We start from the raw sequence: 20945 nt of genomic DNA, 5'->3' as shown, positions 1-20945 counted from the left end.
TGTCTGTGAAAACTGGCACCTCCAAATAGGACCGCGTGCACAGAAGGCGGGCGCTTCGGGGAAACCTCGGTCCAGAGCCGGGAGCAATGCTGTCCCCTGCTGTCCCACCACGGCTCCCGGGGCTGGCCCACCTGTCCACCTGCCAGAGCGCTGGGGTGACTGAGGCAGGCGGGGAGCCCTGTCCTGGCCCAGGAGCTCGTCGTGAAGGGACCACAGCCGCCGCAGCCCATGCACACGCTGTCGCCGGGAGCCGGCTTCCTCTCCCTCCTCTCTCTCTTCCTTTTCTTCCTCTTCCTCCCCCTTCCTCTTCCTCTCTTTCTTCTCTAACCAAATTCTTGACCCAGTAATTTAGAAAAGAGGCAGATGTCTCCTGAGAATGACGTGTGCCCGACGCCTGCCGTTCACCAGCCTGAGAAAAGCTCACGTGCTTCCTTGAAAATCTCTAAAGCAACTCACACGTCACCAAAGCCTCGAACCACCTTTCTTTCAGTTTTCCTCACGCCGCTAACTCAAAAGGAGACTTTTCTCTTTCACCCTACCGGACACACGGAGAAACAAGGAACAGAACATGAGGTCAGGTTGGGCAGAGAGCTCAGCTTCCCTTTGGAGGCGCGAGAGCAGACCACGCGGGCGGGTGACAGGCAGGAGCCAGTCCCATCGCAACTTGCTGTCAGCATACCTGTGCCTGCTTCCTCCTGGGGCCCAGCCGGGTCCCCCACCTGCTGGAGCACCAGGCGCAGGCGCCCCAAGGAACGCCTTCGGGCTTCAGCCGTCCCACAGACGGCTGGAGCCGCATCCGACTCTCCAATGCCCACCTCTTCTCCCCCGACACGGGCAGGTCCACGGCTTTCGGAAACGCTTGGCGATTAAAATGCAGCCGGCCTGGCGTGAAACGACAATCCAAGACCCAGTTGGAGGCCTCTCTTTTATACCCCCTTCGAGGCTCTAGTTATTTGTTATTTGTTTCCATTTGCCGGGGCTGTTGTAACAAAACACCACACTGGGGCTCCAACGACAGAAATTATGGAGGTTCGAGAGGAAGGCTGGGGGGCAGGGCTGGACCCTCCCGAGGCTGCGAGGGGAGTCTGTTCGTGCCCCTCTCCTGCTTCTGGTTTGGCATTCCGTGGCTCGTAGAGGCATCAGCCCCACCGCCGCCCTCACCGGCTCATGGTGTTCTCCTCGTGTGTACCTGTGTGTCCAAATTTCCCCCCTTTATAGGGATCCTGGCATGTTGGATTAGGGCTGCCCTACTCCGGTATGACCTCATCTTAACCGATCGCACCTGCAAAGACTCTATTGTTAAGTGAGGTCACATTCGGAGGTCCTGGGTGCTAAGGGCTTCAACGTCCGCAGTTTGGAGAGACACAGTGCAACCGTGACGCTTCCCTAGTATTCCCAGGGTGGGGGGAAAGGTAAGAAATGGTTGCAATCAAAGCCAGACAAAGCTCTTAGAGGGCAGCGCTGGAAGTGAGGGCAGCAGGGATGGTTGGGAGGAGGGAGGACGGAGAACCTTCAGGGAGGTTCTGGGGCCCGGCCATGCTCTGCCCCCTGCCTGCACCCTGTGGCCCCTGTCTCCCCCCGACCCCCAGATTCACATGTTGAAACCCTGCCCCCTCCCTGATGCCGAGGTACGTGGACGTGGGGCCTCCCAAATGCGATTCATGCCCTTATAAAGGTCCCCGGAAAGCCGGCTTCCTCTCTCTGCTGTCGGCCCTGGGAGAAGGCGGCAGCCTGAAACCCGGAGGAGGCCCCAGCACCCTGACCAGGACGGAGGAGGACGTCCGCGTGTGTCTGTCCCAAAAGCCGCTCAGCCTGAGGGGTCGGTTGTGGCGGCTGAGCAGACAAGACGGGGTGCAGACGCGGTTGCTTCCTACCTGCTCTTCCTTCACGAACATCGCTGAACGCTTGTGTTTTATGCACTCTTCTCAATGTGCGTTACACTTTACGATTTTTCAGAAGTTAGAAGAAAGGGGGTGCATAGCAGTTTGGCTTACCTGAGCAAGAGTGTGGTTGGTGGCAGTGACCCCCGGTCTCAGTCCGGTTCTGCGGGCGCTGAGGCCTCTGCTGTTACGGCAGGTCCTGTGTAGATGGTGGGTCTGCTGTGTGTATGCGCCTGTGTGCACAAGCATGCCTGCGTATGTGTGCACAGGTGTGTGTATGTGTGCCTGTGTGCACAAGCGTGCCTGCGTGTGTGTGCACAGCTGTGTGTGTGTTGATGTGCGCATGCGGTGGTCCTTGGCTCCTTCCGTGGCTGGAGGCTTTCTGAGAGACGGGCTATGTTCCTCAGCGTCCCCCCCAGCAGACACCTGCTCATCTCCTTCCTGGTGGGGGGAGGGGTCTGCTGCTCCCGCCTCTCCTCTTCCCACTCTGTTCCTCTGGGTGACCATGGAGGCTGACGGCCTTTCTGACTTTCCAGAGTCTTGTAGAACAGGGACGGATGTCCTCTTCTTCCCTTAGCTGTCCTTCTAGCCCTTGGCTGGCATCTGCTATTGTGCTGATAGCTTGTGAGTCAGCAGTGGGCAAAGGGCTGGGGCCACAAGGCAGACAGACACCTGGTCCCTGCCCTCAAGGGACTCTTGTCCAGAGGGGGACAGACTGGAAGGGCAGACGATGGAGGTGTGGGGTTAGTGTACAGATCGTGAACAGCAAGGCTATGTGAACACGAAGAGAGCCCAGAGTGAGACATCGAGCCAGGCTTCGTGAACCCCAAGAGATGATCGGCACTGGGTTTTACCTCTTTGAGCCTTAGTTTCCTCATCTGCAAAATGAGAAGGTTTTTTGGTCATTAAATGAGACTCAGCAGGTAAAAGGCCAGTTAGATCACAAGCACTTAAGAAATACTAGTTATTTTATATTACGTATATTAAACATTATTCAACATATTATATTGTTATTTATATTATTTTGAATTCTTCTTCTTATTGGAACAGATCCCTAAAATGTAATGTGTCAGGACAGAGAAATGTGCAAAGAACCTCCGCTCATCCTCATGAAGAGAAGCCTCATGAGAGACCTCGTTGAAGAGGAGCGATGTGTGACAGCCGAGCAGGAACTGGTCAACAAACAGACCAGTGTCTTTCCCTGCACGGGGGGGCATCAGGGGAGTGGGGGCATGGCTTACCTGGGGCCAGCAACCTACCGATGGTTAAATCTAGAAGTATAGAAAAGGAAGTATAAAAGGTAGCTATGGACCAAACCAGGGGTGTCTAAGGATTTAGAATTTGAGGCTGATGTGACTTCCTGACGGCACGCAGGGCTGGTAACTGGTTCTGGAAACGACACGAAAATGGAAGGAGCTCCATTTGTCATGGGCATGTGTCAGTCATGTCCTCCAGAGAAACAGAACCGATGGGTTGTAGATATAAACGGAAAGAAACGTGTCTTAAGGGATTTGCTCCCACAATGATGGAGTCTGACAAGTCCAAAATCTGCAGGGTAGGCTAGCCGATCGGAGACCCGGGGAGAAGGTGGTGTTGCAGTTCTAGTCCACAGACCTGCTGTTGTAGAATTCCATCCTGCTCAGGGGAAAGTCTGTCTTCTGTTCTATTCAGGCCTTCAACTGGTTGGATGGGGTCCATCCAAATTAAGGAGGGCAATCTGCTTTACAAAAAGTTCATTGATGTAAATGCTGGTCTCATCCAAAAACCCTCACAGAAGCATCCGGAATAATGTCTGACCAAATACCTGGGCACTGTGGCCCAGCCAAGTTGACACATACAGTTGACCATCACAATGTGTTACTTGCAGACTAAAGCACTTAATTGTTAGTGTTCAACTTCCCAACCCTCGGCCATGGTGAACCTCCAAGTTTTGACTGAGACATCAGCACGGTGAAGCAGAGGAATCTCAGTGAATCTGGGGTCCTAAGTGAGGCTAGTCCTCCCTCAAGCCCACACTGGACCTGTATCACGAGCAAGAAATAGACCCTCGCTGTTTAACTCAACGGGACTTTGGGATTGTTTAATACTGCAACCAACCTGGCCTGTCCTAACCAACGATGTAGGACTGAAATTTGGCAGTGGCCATGTGGATGGAGAGGAAGAACAGATCTGGAGTAAATTAAGGGCTCAAATCAACCAAGGACAAGGGAACAGGAAGGAGTCTGCCATGATTCATGGGTGGGACTTGGGGAAACCCATGGAAGTTGCCACCATTTTCAGAGCCTGGGAGCTGGGGAGGCAAGTGTTTGGGCAAAAGATGAGAACTCAGTTGGACCTTGTCAAGGATGAGGTAGTCATGGGCCTCTGGGGGACAATGGGGTGGCAGGCACAGAAGCATTTTCTCCATCCGTTCACCAGTGCCTTTCCTTTTCAATTCTAGGTCTCAACAACATAAACAAAACTCTTGAGCAAGCTTAGGTCCTTGAAAAGGACTCTGTATAAAATAAAACCCCAGAAAGGGAGAAAAATTGCCTCGTGTCATCATGGGAAGGGTTTTCAAGGTTCAGTGTTGAAGCCCTCCTTATCTGGTCTCCTCCAAAATCTTGTCCTCTAAGGTCCTATATCTTGAAGTTGTGCCTGTGTTAAAATTGTTTTAGTCACCCCCCTCAAATAGTACCATATAATGACCAGTAGAGAAACGTTACACATAATGTGTCGATAATGTTTTTAAATATAACAGGCAGAAGCCATGTTAAGAAGCAGTAGGATGTCTCTTCTACGTCAAACTCACTTGAGCTTAAAACTGGGAGAAGGTGCATGTACTATACCCCCATCTCTGTGTGGAGTGTAGTGGGGGGGGGGACTCAGTTGGCTGGAATATGTTGGGGAAACGCTCATAAACGAAGATGCTTGGATCTTTGGATACTTGGACACGCATTGTGGCCTGTTGGTTTAATTTTACCCATTAACTGCAGACTGCACCCCAAACTCTCAGTCCTTTTGCACAGGCATGTCTCGATCCATTTGGGCGGCTGTAACAAGAATCGTAGACCTACTCACAACAGACATTTATCTCTCACAGTCTGGGGGCTGGACGTCCTGGATCGGGGCGACAGCACAGGCGGACCCCCGTCCGAGTTGTAGGCTGTCACCTGCTCATTGTGTCCTCTTGTGGCTGACAGCAGAGAGAGGAAGCCAGCTCTCTTGCGATGCTCAGAAGGGCGCTAGTCCCATTCGAGACGCTTCACCCCTATGGCCTTATCTACCCCAGTTATCTCCCAGAGGCCTCACCTTTCGATACTATTACCCTGGAGGGAGGGTTTCAACACAGGAATTCTGGGTGGGCACGAGCACACCGTCCGTTACCCATATGTTTTCTTGGTCTAAGAATAACGAGATGGGGGTGTGACAGCCTTAACACCAATCTGCCACCACGATGAGAAAAGCAGCTTGGTGTCCATGCCAACGTTAGCGAGGACCACCCTGTGGCTTTGGCACATCGAAGAATCGGAACACGAGCGCTACGATCTGCTCGAGGCCGGATCAGAGTCGGGCGTCTGGCCTCTGTCTTCCGCACCGAGCCTCAGTGCCCTTTTTGGGAATTCCAGCTCGTCCTCATTATAATCCATTGCAAACTTGAGCCTGCCAGACCCCCACATTCCAAGCCCTTGGGGAAGACGCCGTAGCTGGGGCTTCTGGGTCCACTGCAGTTCAGGGTCGTGTCATTGACGACAGCAGCTCTAGAGAAAGGTGTTCAGCAAGAACAGAATGTTTTCTCTCCTTGAGTCTAAGTTTTTTGGTGTGTCTGAAGACTAGGTGCAGACCCAAGTGTGACGAGAACCCGGAAGGTGAAGGGACTTCCCGTGAGCACTTCCTCTGTCACGAACGGATGTTTGACCTGTGTTGTGGATGAGGTAGTGATACCTCAGGAGAAAATTGAAGCCGAGTGTTGATGCCCGAGCCCTTTCTTTCAGGGGCAGGGGGTGGTTTGGGAACTTGTTTGCTTAAGGTCAGATTGGCAGAGGGCAGAGACATGAAGGTCACGTCCAGTGAGATGCTTTGGGGGACAACTGAGACCAGGAAGCCAAAGTGAAGGTCACATCCACAAAGTACCAGCAGCCCCGCCGAAGTTAGGGAGACGCACCCAGATGTTTCACACCGGGCAAAGACGGACAGGGCCTGGAGTGAGCGGATTAGGAACGGAGGAGGGGCTTCAGATGCTCCTGTGACAGCTCTGAGGACCCCAGGCCCAACCCGCTGGGCGGGTGGTGCAAGATCTGGCTGCTGCTGGGCCCCTGGGGTCCTCGGACTGGCAGCGGGGACCTGGCCCAGGAAGAGCCTGAGCCGCGTGGGGGACGGGTCTGTTCCGCTAGACTTTCCGAAGAGATCAGAGAGCCCTCCAGCACCAGCTTGCTTGCCCAGCACGGACGCAGCCTGGCGCCCCGGCAATGACTCGTGAATGCGCTGAATTGTGGACTCTCGCAGCCAAGGGAGGGAAGGGGCATAACACTGGTGCTGCCTGCTGCTTGTGGGGGAGAAAACAGGGGCGTGCGAGCAGTATTTGTGGGGTTCGTTGTGCTGAGACAGCAGTTGCAGCAAAGAGAACCATTTCCAGTGGCCCCAGGGTCTTAGCCTCAGACCCCTCGCTCGCCCCAAACTCTTTTCCTGGTGCCGTGAGTCTCTCCAGACTTTAGTGGGGCCTTTCTCTTTCTTTCCAACTTTTCTTTCCCTCTCTCTCTCTCTCTCTCTCTTTTTTTTTTCTGATTCTTTTGGGATTTGGGAGTTCATAATGTTCCTCTGCGGCTCACCCATCATCTCGGGTGTTTATCATTCGGGTCTACCAGCGCCCAGGGAATGTGCAAGCCTAGACCAGCTTGTTTTTCTGCGTGGCCTGTTGGATTGGCCAGAGGGGGGAATAGGGTCTTCCTCCCTCTCCCCTCGTCCCTCTTTCCCCAGGCTAAAGATGATAAGGTTAAAAAAAATGGAAAGAGAAAACTAAAATTAGGCACGTGTGGCCAATGGTTCTGCTGCGAGCGATGGAAAACTACACCATGCCCACATTTCTGTTTTTCCCAGGATCTGAAGAACGGCCTTGGCTATTTGGGTAGCTGGCTATTCCTGGGCACATTTCAGAAATAACTCATGTTTATTTATTATTGGGTATTTATAACAGAGCAGGTTTCCAAGAACCCCACAAAGAAGCGTGGGTCCCAACAGTGGCTGGGGTGGGGGGGAGGGGGTAGGGAGGGTTGCCATCCATGCTCCAACCACCGCCGCCTCTCGCCTCTGCCTCTCGGAAGCATTCCTGCCTGCTGAGGCCACAGCCCCGGGCAGGGGTGAGGGGGGGCTGACCGAGCTTTGTTTCTCTGTTTCTCTGCTGAGGCTTTCCTGGAAGGACGTCAGAGCCTAAATCGGATTACTTCTAACATTTGATGGAGTATGCACACACATACACCTGCGCTCTGGGCTCAGGCGGAGATTGGAGGTGACATTGCAGGAGGCACAAAAGGAGGGTAGATTCCTGAACAGTCATCCACAGACCTGAGCCACCAGGAATGCTGACAGCCCCCCGGCACTGACCTCAGCACCCCCTCCTGGCTCTGGGAGGAACCCTCTGACCCCCAGGTCTTAGGACAATTATTTTTAGCCAGGAAATCCATCCTGTGGCATTCCCAGGGTGCCCTGAAGGGAGCCAGGATTTCAGGGAGGCCTCCTTTGACCTCACTGAGATTCCATCTCGACCTCGGCCTGAGCAATTAGAGATTGGAGAGGATGGAACCTCGGAATCCATTAGTCCAAGGTCTTTGTTCGGTAAATGGACCTGGAGAGGCTGAATGTCTTGTTCAAGGTCAAACAGCTGCTAATCTGCCCTCCTGGCTCTCCCACCCCACCCTTCCTCCTGCCCTTTGTCTGTTATGGAAGTTCCCAGGCAATTAGTTCTCCGGATCCCCTGCATTCTGACAAATTATTGAGGATTCCCAAGAGCTTTGGTTTATGTGTCTCCTATCTATCGATACATCCCGGGTTAAAAATTAGAGCTGAGAAGTTTTAAAAAATAGGACTTATTCACTCAAAATTGGTTAATAAACTCACTGCATGTTAACTTACAACATTTTATGACTAATCGCTATGTTTCCCAAAACAAAAGAATTTAGTGACAAGAGTGGCGTTAGTCTACATTTTGCCAATAGTTTTAATGTCTAGTTTAATAGAAGACAGTGGGATTGTGGTATCTACTTCTGCATTCAATCCCCGCCGTGAGGGAACGAGGATGAAAAGTGCAACTTCATGTCTTCCGATTATCATGAAAACATCTGGGACACCCCTTGGGGTCCCTATACCACACTTTGAGAACCACCCATCTGTAACGTATCTGTATTTGCCTCCTCTAGAACTCTCTTTTTTACTGGCGCTCATCCAGTCAGTCATCCAAAGAGTAGTCATGGTAGAACTACCAGGTACCAAGGTGGGAATTTAAACACAAATACATCATATGTGAACCTCAGTCCAAAAACTCGGTTACAAGAGAAACAGAGCCAACTTTATTTTAACATAGGATCTGGTTTCATTCCCACCGTCTGCCAGGTTGCCGGGAAACAATCTGAACCCTTCTTGGGCTCCCAAAGATGATGGCGTGTTCTCGGGGTCTTGGATAGTGCAGAAGCTTGGGGGGACGGTCCTGTGGCCCTTGAGGCTCACTCTACACGGGGGCAGTTGGGGGAGGCACCGTCCGGTCCCACGACCACTTCCGTCCTATGCTTTCATGTCAGGCTGGAGGCAGGGGGCTTCTGGCCCGTTTCCACCTGCCTCTCTCCCCCAGGGGAGCCAAGAATGTGGGTGCAGCTCCCCCATCACCTCCCGCCCCGGAAACCACGGATCCTCTCTCTCATTCCTTCTCTCTGCCCCTGGCTCCCTCCTTCCCAGGCCAGATGAATCTCTTGTTGGGGGAAATCTTTGCAGCCACGTTTCTTCACAACGGTCTCCCATCCTCCCCACAAAAGTCAGCACGATGTACAGGCTATTTCTGATTTCCACCCTGCCTCGCGCCTCTCCCTGGGGATTAAATGAGTTAATAATAAACGTGCCCGGCACACACTGCGGACCCAATAAATGTTGCTATTAATATTCTTTAAAAACTTGTTTCCAGCTTTAGCGAGATGCAACTGACGTGTAACCTTGTGGAAATTTAAGGGGTACCAGGTCTTGATTCGATGCACTTAGGTAACTACCCGTCTTGCCACTTTTGCTCTGGGATACCAAGGTACAAAGTTTGAATAAGAAAAGGGAAAAATTCAGGAAGGAAACCGTTCAGAGTTCACATGGGCATGTGTCCCGTGACAATGACACGTGGTCCCCTCTTCACTGGTGGTCTGTCGATGCAAAGTGGAAGGCTGAGAAGCGCCCCCAGACCCCCCCCCCTCCTCCGCAGCCACGTTTTTCCTTGGATCAGGCCACATGTTTACTTGCAGAGAAGTCTGCTCCTGGGTGTCCCGGTGGTGGGGTCATTGTCATGGAATGTGAGCATCAGCAGGGGCTTTGGAAGCTTCTGCAGTCCCTGGGTCCCCAGCATCACCCTGCCGAGGCCCCTTCAGGGATGCGCACGTCTACAGAGACATCCCCTTCCTCTTCAGCACCTCCGCCCTCCTTCAGGTAACCATCTGCCGCTCAGGAGTCTTTGCAGCATTAGCTGTGAGCTCAGAGCCTTCTGGAAAGCACCCCCTGGCAGTCTGATGGGAGCTGTGGGCCAGTCCAGGCCATTTCGGGGGCAGGCAGAGCATGGCAGGTCCATTCTGTAGGCGGTCAGCAGCTATTCCTGGAGTGACAGGTGTGCGTGGGCAGAGCAGTGGGTCTGTGTGCAGACTGACCGTGTCCTCTGTGGGATGACGGTGGAGTCGCTGTGGCCTCTCCCAGCAGAACCGGAGTTCTTTTTATTTATTTATTTTAATTTTTTAATGTTTATTTTTGAGAGACAGACAGAGCAAGGGGCGGGGCGGGGGGCAGGCAGAGAGAGAGGGAGACACAGAATCCGAAGCAGGCTCCAGGCTCTGAGCCGTCAGCACAGAGCCCGACGCGGGGCTCGAACTCACGGACCGTGAGATCGTGACCTGAGCCGAAGTCAAGACGTTTCACCGACTGAGCCACCCGGGCGCCCCTCAGAGCTGGGGTTTGGACTCAGCTCTGTCTTCACCGAGACTCATGCTGGTCCTTGTTCATGTGCCCATCCTGATGGCGCTGCTAAGGCACTTCACTACTAGTCGTGCGTGCATGTGTGTGTGTGTGTGAGTGTGTGTGTGTGACAGGCGTGTCCACAGCCACACGGCGGAGAAAAAAGGTGCAGCTGTAAATCCCTCCATGGAGCCTTAGAGGGAAGTCTGGAAGAAACTTGGCTGATGGACAATGAAGATAGTTTTTAAGTGGAAGAGGCCCTTTGCGTTTTTCTCCGGCTGCGATGGTCGTGGCTGGGTGAGCGTCCAGCCTGGCGAGAGCTGCTGTCGAACTCCCTTGCGATGCCAGGCTGTGGGGGTCTGGTCCCGACCGGCCCCTATGGCTGGACGCCAGGCTCCTGTGTGACTGGACAGCCTTACCCTCATGGCCCCCAGAGCGGAAACTGGAATTGAGCTGGGTTCCTTCCAGCCGCAACCCACCCCCCCCCTCACCGCCCAAGGTATGAGCAGAAAAACGGAATTAGGACTGAGCCCACGGCCCCCAGCCCCCGGCTTCCTGCACAAGCTAACTGAGCTGTGGGGGCTCCGGTCAAGATACACACTAGATTGCCGCTCAGGAAGAAGCCCGCACCGTCTGGCTGGCAGACTCGTGCGAGGTGAATCAGAGGTGACTCACGTGCCTTCGGAGGAGGAAATGACTTATCAGATTGACCTTCCTCGCCGGGCACCCATCAGTCACTTGCAGAAAACAAAAGAGAGCAAGAGAGCAGACAGTTTGCAAGCTCCTGGTTGCAAGCTTCCTTTTTTCCCCCCGGATTTGATGGGACTGTCGCGGCTGGCAAGGCTCCTGGGGACGTGGGGGTGTTTTTTGGCCAAGTCAGGCCCGATCTCTGAGGTGGAGAAGTTCCCTGCAGACAAAGGCTATTTTTCTCCATGCACTTTTCATGGTCCCTCTTGTGTAGCACAACCTGGGTTCTTCTCCTGGGGCTTAGCGCAAGGCTGGAGCCCCTGGGGCATCACACAGCAACCCTTTAGAGACCTTCCTTTAGAGGCATCTGTGGTTTAGAACCCAGATTCCATCCTGTGCCCAGGACTCTGGTTACTGCAGTTACAGCCGTCCTCGACAGGGGACTCTGGGAAGGCACGGGACTTTCTGTCTAAAGTGCTTTGGGCGGTGGGCAGTCCGCCCTGCCCACCACTACGGTGTGGCGGTATCTCAAGGCATGTGTGACTTCACGTGCCGATCATTTTATTTCCACATCTCATAAAGGTGCTTCGAGTCCTAGAGAGTTAGACATGGAGGGGAATTCAGATCATCTAAACCCTTAACCTGCCGGTAGAGGACACTAGGGCTCGATGTCTGCGACATGGCGAAGGTCAGGGAGCAGATTTACGGAAGAACCTCTCTGTTTGGTCCACGGGGTGTTTGGTGATCTTCCCAAGGCTAGTTAATACAACTACTGAGTAATAATAATAATGATGATAATAATAATAATAATAATAGTAAGTTGCTTCTGTCACTCCGGAGATTACGCCTTAGGTTTAGGACGCAGATCTCCGTGTCCGTCCCTGTGAAGTCAGGTGTGACTGTAGCCCACGTTTCCTGAGGCAGGGAGCTGCTGGCCGAGACGAGCCAGTCATGTTTTGGGGTGTGATTTCTCTCTGTAGCCTAGAATCCAGATTTTCTCCCTCCTCTGTTCTTAGTCAACACAGGACTCCGTCTCCATAAGATCTGGGGACTGTTTCACTACAACGAGACTGTCATCATTTCATTTCACGGCCCCCATGGGTAACACACACGGCTGTAATTGATGTGGTTCAGAGACCCGCGTCGAAGCAGTAAAAATGGATCCCTTATGACGCTCCAGCGTCTGGCTTTCATGGGAGCGGGAAATCGCTAGCAGATGACGGTAGTGTTCCCAGAGCTAGCGTCTCGGGCCGTCCAACAAAACCCGTTCCTCCTGGCAGCTCGTCCCTCCCACATGTGCTCTGCAGACGCGGGTTATTTGCAGGACGCCCGGAGCGAGGCGATGCTAAATGTATAGCAGCAGGGGCTGCGTGTGTGACGGCTGAGGTCATGGCTTATTCATTTCAAGCTGTAGAGACATTTGGTTTAAAAAACCCCAGCGACTGCCCCGGGATTGGCTTTCAGAGTTCTTTTCCTGTCCAAAGCCAGTGGGATCAGCACTTACATCACTGGCCCCACTTAACCCTTTGGGGCCGGAGAGGGTCTGCTTCCTCTAAGTCATTCCGGGCAATTTTGCCTTTTGGAGGAAGATGGCGTGAGTCCCTGTGATTTACCATGAACTCGCTAAAAATGTGTGCGATGTGTGTGCACTCAAACCAGAGGCACAAAACTAAGAAACGATACAAGACTCAGAAACACACATCTCGGGGCTTTGCAAGAGGCCTTCAGATGCGTCCATTTCTGGAACCAGGCTCCTCACTTGTAGTATCAAAGTGGCTGGGGGCACAGGGACCAGAGTATTTCCCAATCCCTCTCCAGCTTCTATTATGCGAGGCCACGGACACACTCAACCACGTACTCCAAGTCTGTGTTTAATCTGTGAGCCACTTCTCCCACAACGGATGTTCCCTTGAGGTCAGGGGGCACATCTGGGTGCACATGGCTATTTTTCTAGGTCTTCCTGCCCCTCTGGGTTCACTACTCTTGAACCGAACAGGTTAGATGAGAGGCAAGGAGGAGGTGAGGAGTGTCCCCACCTCCCACACTGTGTCAGAGGCGTGCACTGGGGAAGCGACGGCAAAATGGGATGAGAGCGCGGGGAGGAAACGAGGAGGGGCAGGGACTCGCCTCTCTTTGCACAAAGTCGTCCAGGTTAATGGCAAACCCGAGGGATGGTGTGATAAGGAACCACCACTGTTCCCAAAGGGTGGCTCTTTCCAGGCACACAAAGGGGTCATCACTGTCACTGAGCCTCCTTGGAACACGTGCAATAACACAATCGAAGATAAACCGCAAATCAGCACCCTAGTTAACAAATGACAGTGTAGCGAAACTCTGCTCTCCCAGAGAAAGAAGATTGGAAGGGGGGGAAGGGTTACCATGCATGCAAATGTGCGTGATTTGTATTTTCTTCTGCTTCTTCACTTGTATTTTCTAAAGTTTCAACCGCAAATACAGACCACTTATTTCCAGAATGAGAAAAAACATTGTGTTTATTTTTGTAAAGTTTATTTATTTTGAGAGGGGGTGGGGAGGATCGGTGAGAGAGAGAGAGAGAGAGAGAGAGAAAATCCTAATCAGGCTCTGTGATGTCAGCACGGAGCCCGACGTGGGGCTTGATCTCACAAACCATGGGATCATGACCTGAGCTGAAATCAAGAATCTCTCAGTCGCTTAACCTACTGAGCCACCCAGGTGCCCTCTTAATCCCATTTAATTGGTAATTTAGGGACAATGATAGGACCAGGGGAGGGAGTTTCTCAAAACGGGCTTCCCACAGCCCCCAGGGAGAACTGTGCTCAGTCTTCCTCCCTCTCAAGGGGATTTGGGGGATTGTGCACACTCCTCTTCCCAAAGCAAGACACTGAGCAACATGTAGACTGCCCTGACGCCCAGGCCGGGTGAGTCCTGTCCCCTCGCATCTCGCTCCCGTGTGACCGAAGACACCAGACTACCTTCCTCCTGTGCTGCCGACACATGGCGGGTCTGCTTGTCAGCCCGCCTCTCCAAGTCCTCAAGCAAGCCACTGAGAGGGCCGAATTTTGCCATTTCCCTCTTGAGTTCTTTCTCTTTTTTTCAATATTTGTTTTCCAGCTTTATGGAGATATGACGGACATATCATGTTGTATAAGTTTAAGGGGTACAAAGTAGAGATTTATATATATGGCAAAATACACACACATATATGTTGCAAAATGATTACCACGGTAAGATTAGTTAGCACATCCAAAAAATATGGAACGCTGCACGAATTTGGGCATCATCCGCGCTCAGCCGTCAGGCTAATCCTGTCTGGATTGTTCTGATTTTAGCACTCAAGTTACTTCTAATGGCCTTGCTTGGTGTTTCATACATATGAAACATTAAGAAGTAAGTGCCAAATGCAATCATTAAAAAAATGTCTTTTTATTTAATGTTTATTTATTTTGAGAGAGAGAGAGAGAGAAACAGAGCGTGAGCATGGGAGGGGCAGAGAGAGAGAGGGAGACACAGAATCCGAAGCAGGCTCCAGGTTCTGAGCTGTCAGCACAGAGCCTGACACGGGACTTGAACTCACGGACCGCGAGATCATGACCTGAGCTGAAGTCGGGCGCTCAACCGACTGAGCCCCCCAGGCGCCCCCAATGCAATCGTTTTTGAGTTGCACAGATAACACCCCACTGCCTACTGCTGAGAGCCCGTGAGACAAGGATCTGGGGGCATCCCAGGTGGAGTTTGGCAGTTACGACAGAGAAAGGGGCTGTCAGAGCATCAGGGGCGTGACCCTGTGAGCAGGCAAGACACACAGGGACAGGCCGCGAAGCCTTGTTTGTCACCGGTCACCTGTTTGCGTTTGCCTCCCACGTGGCCTGGAGGGGCTGGCGGAGAAGACAGACCTTGATGGAAAGCACAAGCACGGCCGCTCAGGCTGCAGTTTCCCGCCCTGGAGATCCGCATACATAACCAAGAGAACAGGAGCCGTCGAGGTACAGCAGGCGGGAACTAGGCCCTCCACCAGCACAGCCCCAGGGTCGGGTCAACACAAGCTCCCAGCCCTGCCGGCATCAGCCATCGGCGTTTGGAGGCTGGGAGTCCTGCACCAAAAGGCTCCAGCAGGAGTCTCGCCGCATTCCAGAAGACGCGTCTACATCGGCGGCCGTGTGCTTGCTCAGGCCACACGGGGCCACACGGGAGCTGGAGCCAGCCTCCCCTTTGCTGCCCGCCTGGCCCAGGCTCCTTATCTCCCACAGCTGTCAGGCCAGGGGACAGCACATGAAAGCAGGCGGCTCATCATTCCCAGGAAGCCTTTAGTTACGCCTGCCCCTGCCCCGCCAGCCCCACAGACCCCCAGCTTAGCACCTTTCATGCTGGGAGGCCTGCTCTCCCAGCCAGTGTGACCCGGAAGGGCCTCGTCCAGACGCAGCGCTCGAAAGTTCCCCATGGCTGGGCCTGGGAAGCTGCGTGGGGGCCTCTCGAGGGCCTTGCGTGAAATGCAGGCACAGGTGCCCACAGACCCTGGGGAGCTCGGCTGGCCGTCCCCCAAGGCTGCGGGTCAGAGAGCACATTCCAGGCCCAGCTCCCCTGTCACCCCCATGGCAGCTCGTCTCCTGGACCTCAAGCAGGCCACTGGAGGGTGGTGACTGTGCTATCATCCTCTAAAGTTATTTCTATTGGCTCGGTCCGGTACATATAGTACGTAAAGCATCTAGAAACAAAGGCAAAAGGCAAATGTGTTGGAACAGCACGAGAGCATCCTGCTGTCTGACACCCTGTGACATGAGGACTTTAGGACTCTGGATGGAGCTGCCAGATGTGGCCAGAGGAGAAAGCCTGAACCGCAGGGGGGCACTGAGGGGGCTAGAGGCACAGGGCTGTGGGGGTCCGGGCAGGGAGACTGGTGTCACTCCCTCCCGCAGCTCCCTGCGGATGCATAGACAGGATGGACAGAAGCTCCCTCCTTCCTCTGCTCTCCTGGCTCAGACCTTCACCTCTTTGTCACCCCGTTGCTTCCCCCCCTTCTTTGGTGGTGGAGGAGAAACGACTCACATGAGCTGGGAGGCCTGAGAAGGGAGGCAGTTAGGCAGGGGGCTGGGCCCCCAGGTCAGGAGAAGAATGTGTGAAATCAGGAAGCTGGGGGGAGCCGAGGCCTGGAGTCAGATCAGACTTGAAGTAAAATTCGGGACTCCTAGCAGAAGGGCCTGGGGCTGGCGGCCTCGGAGGGCACACAGGCTCCGTGCAGGCCGAAGGGTGCAGCCTGCGATCCCCAAAGTCGAGATCGGGAGGGCCCCCACAGAGGGTGGCTCCTGGGGGCTGGGGCCGGCCATGGGTTGAAAAAGAAGCCTTTCTCTGTCCATCCCCCAGGATTTCCTCTTTTTAATCCTTGGCCTCTTCAGTCCAGATGGCAGCACTGGGGCCATCACAGTCACATGCACAGAAAGAAGGTAGTGAGATGGGCCGATTCAGCCCCAAACTCGGCTCTGGCCATGTCTGAAACCCCTGGCACCAGCCTCACTGCTCGCGGAGCTGCTGAGAAAGATGCCTTTTAATTAGGCTGCTTTGGTCTCTGTGAGGGTAATTAGCGTCCCCGTATCAGGCGTGCCAGCCTGGAACCCAGAGTCCTCGTTACCCACCCCCTCCCCTCCCGCGCCCCCTGGAGTCAGCTGACCGCCTCCTCCCTCCTCCTTCTGCTGATTAGCTCCCCCCGAGCTGTCCTCCCGCTCGCCTCCTGGGTCACAGGCGAGCGTGGGGGGGCCGTCCTGACAGCCCAATAAACTGGCTTCAAAATAGCTTCGCTAAGCCCACTGGGGACACCAGGCCTCCCGCCTCCTGCACCCCCATTTCTCTGCCCCGTGGTCCCAGCTGTGCCGTGGTGATGCTGTCACTCAATGGCCTGGAGCTCAGGGCTATTTGGGGGCAGCTCCTGGCACAGGCCAGCCTCTCTCTAGGGCACCTCCCGAGGCCCCCCGGGTCCTCGCTCCCAGACCCACAGCTGCTGGGCGTCCCTCGGTTTTCTCAGGGAAAAGGGGCGCTGGCAGAGGGCAGGCCGGAATCTAGCAGAGGTGGTTCAAGGATTACGCGGCGATGGGCTCCTGGAGAGAGGACAGAGTTGCTAAGTTTTGGGTGGGCTGTCCCTGGAGTGGAGAAGGGGAACACCCGGGTTTGGCGACCACGGGGTCCTGGCCGTGAATTCCATGACAGAAGGGCTCTGGGCGCGGGAGTGAGGTGAGCCCTGGCCACACATTCAAAGAGGCGCTGGCTCTCAAGTGTGAGCAAGTCCCCCCTGCTTTCCCTCTCCCCTTGGGGGCAACCTCACCCTCCGGCGGGGCGCTAGAGCGAAAAGTACCAGGGTGAGAGGGCGGGTGCCTCCCCCAGACCGCATGTCTGCACCTGAGCTTTCCCATCTGCAAAACGGGTGCAGTAAAACCCTGGCCCATCCACCTTGCAGGGTTGCTGTAAACACACAACCTTTCGCTGCCGGGACACGCAAGCTTCCGGGAGTATAACCGGGAGCCTGCTGTCGTCCAGCCCAGCTCTGCATCTCCGAGACAAGGGTCACTCGCAGGAGAGAGAGGGTGACCGGGCTGCAGGCACTGGCCGGGAGCTCCCGCCTGGGGCCCTGGAAGAGAGGCCTCCTGCACAGGGACTGGACGGCTGCCAAACTTCCTCAAAGGACAATGGAAGATGCTGTTTTCTCTGATGGGGAAGCCGGAGGGGCGGGTGCCTGCAGGTCCCCCAAAGGGCAGGCAGGACGCCAGGAGCGGGCATCACGGTGCCCAGCCCTTCCCAGGGCCTGGGTGCGGGCCCCCCACCCCGGACGAGCTCTAGGAGCTGGTCGGTCCTGCGTCCCGGGGCCGCGGGGTGGAAGGAAATGACACCGGTTGGTCACTGCCACTAGTGTTAATGGGTCAATACCACATAAGCCATTCGTTGATTGCCTTCGGTACACCGTAAGAGGTTTTTACAAAGATGCTATCTGCGCCTTCTAGAAGATTCTAGGCTTCTTACGGGACATGCAGACCAGCATGACAGTGAAAGGCAGCGTGGTGGGCTGAGACCAGGGACCCGGGAGCTCACCCCCCGGGTTTGAGCCCTGACTTGACTACTTACTGGATGTACACCTCGGGCACGTTACTCCATGCCTCAGTTTCCCCTTTCAAGATGGGAGTGGAGATAATTACGGCCTCTCCTTCATTAAGCTGCTGAGAGGGTCAAATGAGTCACTGTCTGCAAAGCCTTTAGAACAGCATCTGCTATTACACACTCACAGTGCCCGTAACATAAACAACATGGAAGTGAAATAAAAACGTGGCCACACGGGAAGAGACGGCCCATGGGAAGAGAGATGGGATTTTCTGTTTTTCAGGTGAGGCCTGGCAGTCTTCCAGCACGGGGTTTGTTTTTTAAGCCTAGTTTCTGTTGCTTTGCTTCTGTTCGGGGTTTGTGGGACAGGCGCTCGGGAGGGAATGCTGTGCCCGCGTAGGAGACCCCACGAGCGGCTGAAGGCCGCGGCCTACCTTCTTGCAGAGCATTGTGCGACGTGCACATCACTTCTCTGACCCGTGCTCCCGAAATCAGTACGGCCGGGCGTCAGGAGACAAGCCTTAGCCGGGGTCACGGGGCGTGAGGTCATCTGCGATGGTGCGTGGGGCCACTTCATACAGATGTGGGGACTGAGTGAGAACGGGACAAGTAGGGCAGTTGTATAATGTCACATCCCTGTTGGGTAAGGCCCCCAGGGGCCCCCAGCCTGAGACCCCCAGCCTGAGAACAGAGGTGACAACATGGCTTTTCGCGGCTCCTGCCCAGGCTGGAGCTCGGGGTGGAAAATGTGCTTTCTGGGCGTCCACAGTCCTCAGACCAGCGGGTCCCTGTGGGCCACCCAGAGAGAGCCAGCCCTGTCATTAGTGGGTCCCCCCAAGGGCAGTAACGTGGGTTGGGAGCTTGTAGGCTCTGGGTGTCCTGGGGAGAGAGAGGGTCATAGGTTCCTCTAACTAGAGCTACCTGGGTACAGACCTCACCCTCACGGGCACAGCCTGACATCAAGCGGCAAGAGTCTGGAGGTCGAGTTGCCCAAGCATGCTGAGGCTGGCCAGGCATTCAGAGTCCAGAGCCTTCTAGGCAAAAATAACTCCTGAACCTTTTAAAAGTACGCAGCTGAGGGGGCACCTGGGTGGCTCAGTCGACTGAGCGTCTGACTTCGGCTCAGGTCATGTTCTCCTGGTTCGTGGGTTCCAGCCCCTCATCGGGCTCTGTGCTGACAGCTCGGAGCCTGGAGCCTGCTTGGGATTCTGGGTCACTGTCTCTTGCTGCCCCTCCCCACTCGCCTTCTGTCTCTCTTTCTCTCCCCAAAATACATAAACATTAAATTGGTCCCCAGACTTCAAATTAAAATAAATAATAAATAAATAGAAGCACACAGCTGCGTCACTGATCCCAGTGGCCACCGCTCACGAGCATTTACTACGTGCCAGTTGCTTTTCTGTGTGCTTTATCTTGAGCGGCTGGCTCAATCCTCCCTAAAACCCTAGGAGTGTTATCTCCATTGTATAGAAACAGACACAGAAAGGTCAAGTCGCTTTTTCAAGGACACACAGCTTATGAGCACTGGAGTTAGATTCAAACCCGGCCATTCTGGCTCCAGAATTCTTGCTCTCCACCACAACAGGAAGCAGCTCGAGTCCGCCCCCCCACCACCACCCCCCCGTGACACGCTCACGTTCTAAATACAGTACTGGAACCCAGATTCAAATCGCATCAGCCACGATCTTCGAAGACCTGTACACTCTCCCGGAGGGAGTCCCAGCCGTGGGGCCTGGGGGGCAGGTGATAACCAAGCCGCTAAGGTGTCGCATTCCGATTGGCTCCCGCAGGGTGTGTGAGTGATTGGAACCCTCGAGACAATTTCCGTGCCGCCGAACCTCCCCGGGTGTGTATTTCTCAAAATGACTGGGTTGGACCCATTACTCTAATCTAATAACGTCTCTGTTGGGAATAACCTCGCAGTCATCTGAAGCGCGTGAGCTCTGCCCGCAGCTCTGGGGCATCTGTGGGTCTGACGGGCTCCTCTCCTCCCCAGAGAAGGAGGGCGACGGGGCCAGGATGCGTTCTCGGTTTCTCGTACTGAATCAACCACGGAGGGGTCCCATGGTGGACACCTGCTCCTGGATCTGGGGCAGCAATTCCCTGCTACTTCTGGGGCTGCTCTCCCCGCTGAAGGGCCTCTGTGGCCCCTGTTTACCTTTCCTCCGACCCCGTTCCCCCCCCTTGCTGGGGCGTGGGGCGTGTCCTTGGGGACAGATCGTGAAACCAGAGCTGTGGCTGGCATTCTGGCATTCCCTCCATTGTCTGGAGAGCCTCCCCACAGAACAAACCTGCCTGGGATTTGCATTAAGCTCGGTGCCTCAGGAGGCCAGGGGGGCCAGCGGCAGCTGTTGCTAAGGCAACCCGTGGGGCCCAAATGAGTCACAGAAAAGAGCCCAGAGCCTTGGACTCCCCGGGGGTCAAGGAGTTGAGGGAGGGCCCGGGTCCAGTGTTCAGGAACAATTGTTCTAAATGTCAACTGCTGAGGATCCCCTGCTGGCTCTGGTCAGCCAGCTCCACTGACAGGTGCTCCTGAGGGTCTGCCCCGTGGGGCAGCAGGGGGGGGGGGTCTCCCCGGCCCTCCTGGCTGGCTGTTGGCAGTCCCTGCTCCCCTTTTCTCTTCCTTTGTTGAGTCTCTGACCCACCTTTCCCAGGTATGGGAACAACAGCATCAAAAGACTGAAACGTAAAACAAACATCGATGGAAACAAGGCCTGGGTGGGACAGATGGGGGTCAGACCCACCCTGAGCCTCAGCCAGCAACCCCTGCTCCGAAGGGCCTGTCTCAACATCTGACCCAGGCCAGTGACTCACCAGACACCACGGGGGAGGACCCACAGTAGTTTCCTTTCTGGGGAACCAGAGACGCCTTTTTCCTTTGAAGACCTGGAGAGACCGGGCCAAGCCCTTTCTCTGCTCCCTGGTCCCTCCACACCCCATCCTGTGCAGCTACACCTGGGGGCCGGCCTTTATGCTGGGCCCAGACAGGGCAATTTTCACACCCGGAAGACGGAGACCCTGCAGGTTGTGGGTACTAACGTACTTCCCTCACCTGAGCACAGGGAGACCTTTCCTCACTCCTGAGCTGGCCTCTGCGCCCTCCCCACCCCACCTGCAGGCTCACTTCTAATCCCTTGATGTTCCAACAGACTT

This window comes from Panthera uncia, chromosome B4 (genome assembly GCF_023721935.1).
Source record: "Panthera uncia isolate 11264 chromosome B4, Puncia_PCG_1.0, whole genome shotgun sequence".
Classification (NCBI taxonomy): domain Eukaryota; kingdom Metazoa; phylum Chordata; class Mammalia; order Carnivora; family Felidae; genus Panthera; species Panthera uncia.
The sequence above is the reverse complement of the archived record's forward strand: the minus strand, read 5'-3'. Positions refer to the sequence as shown.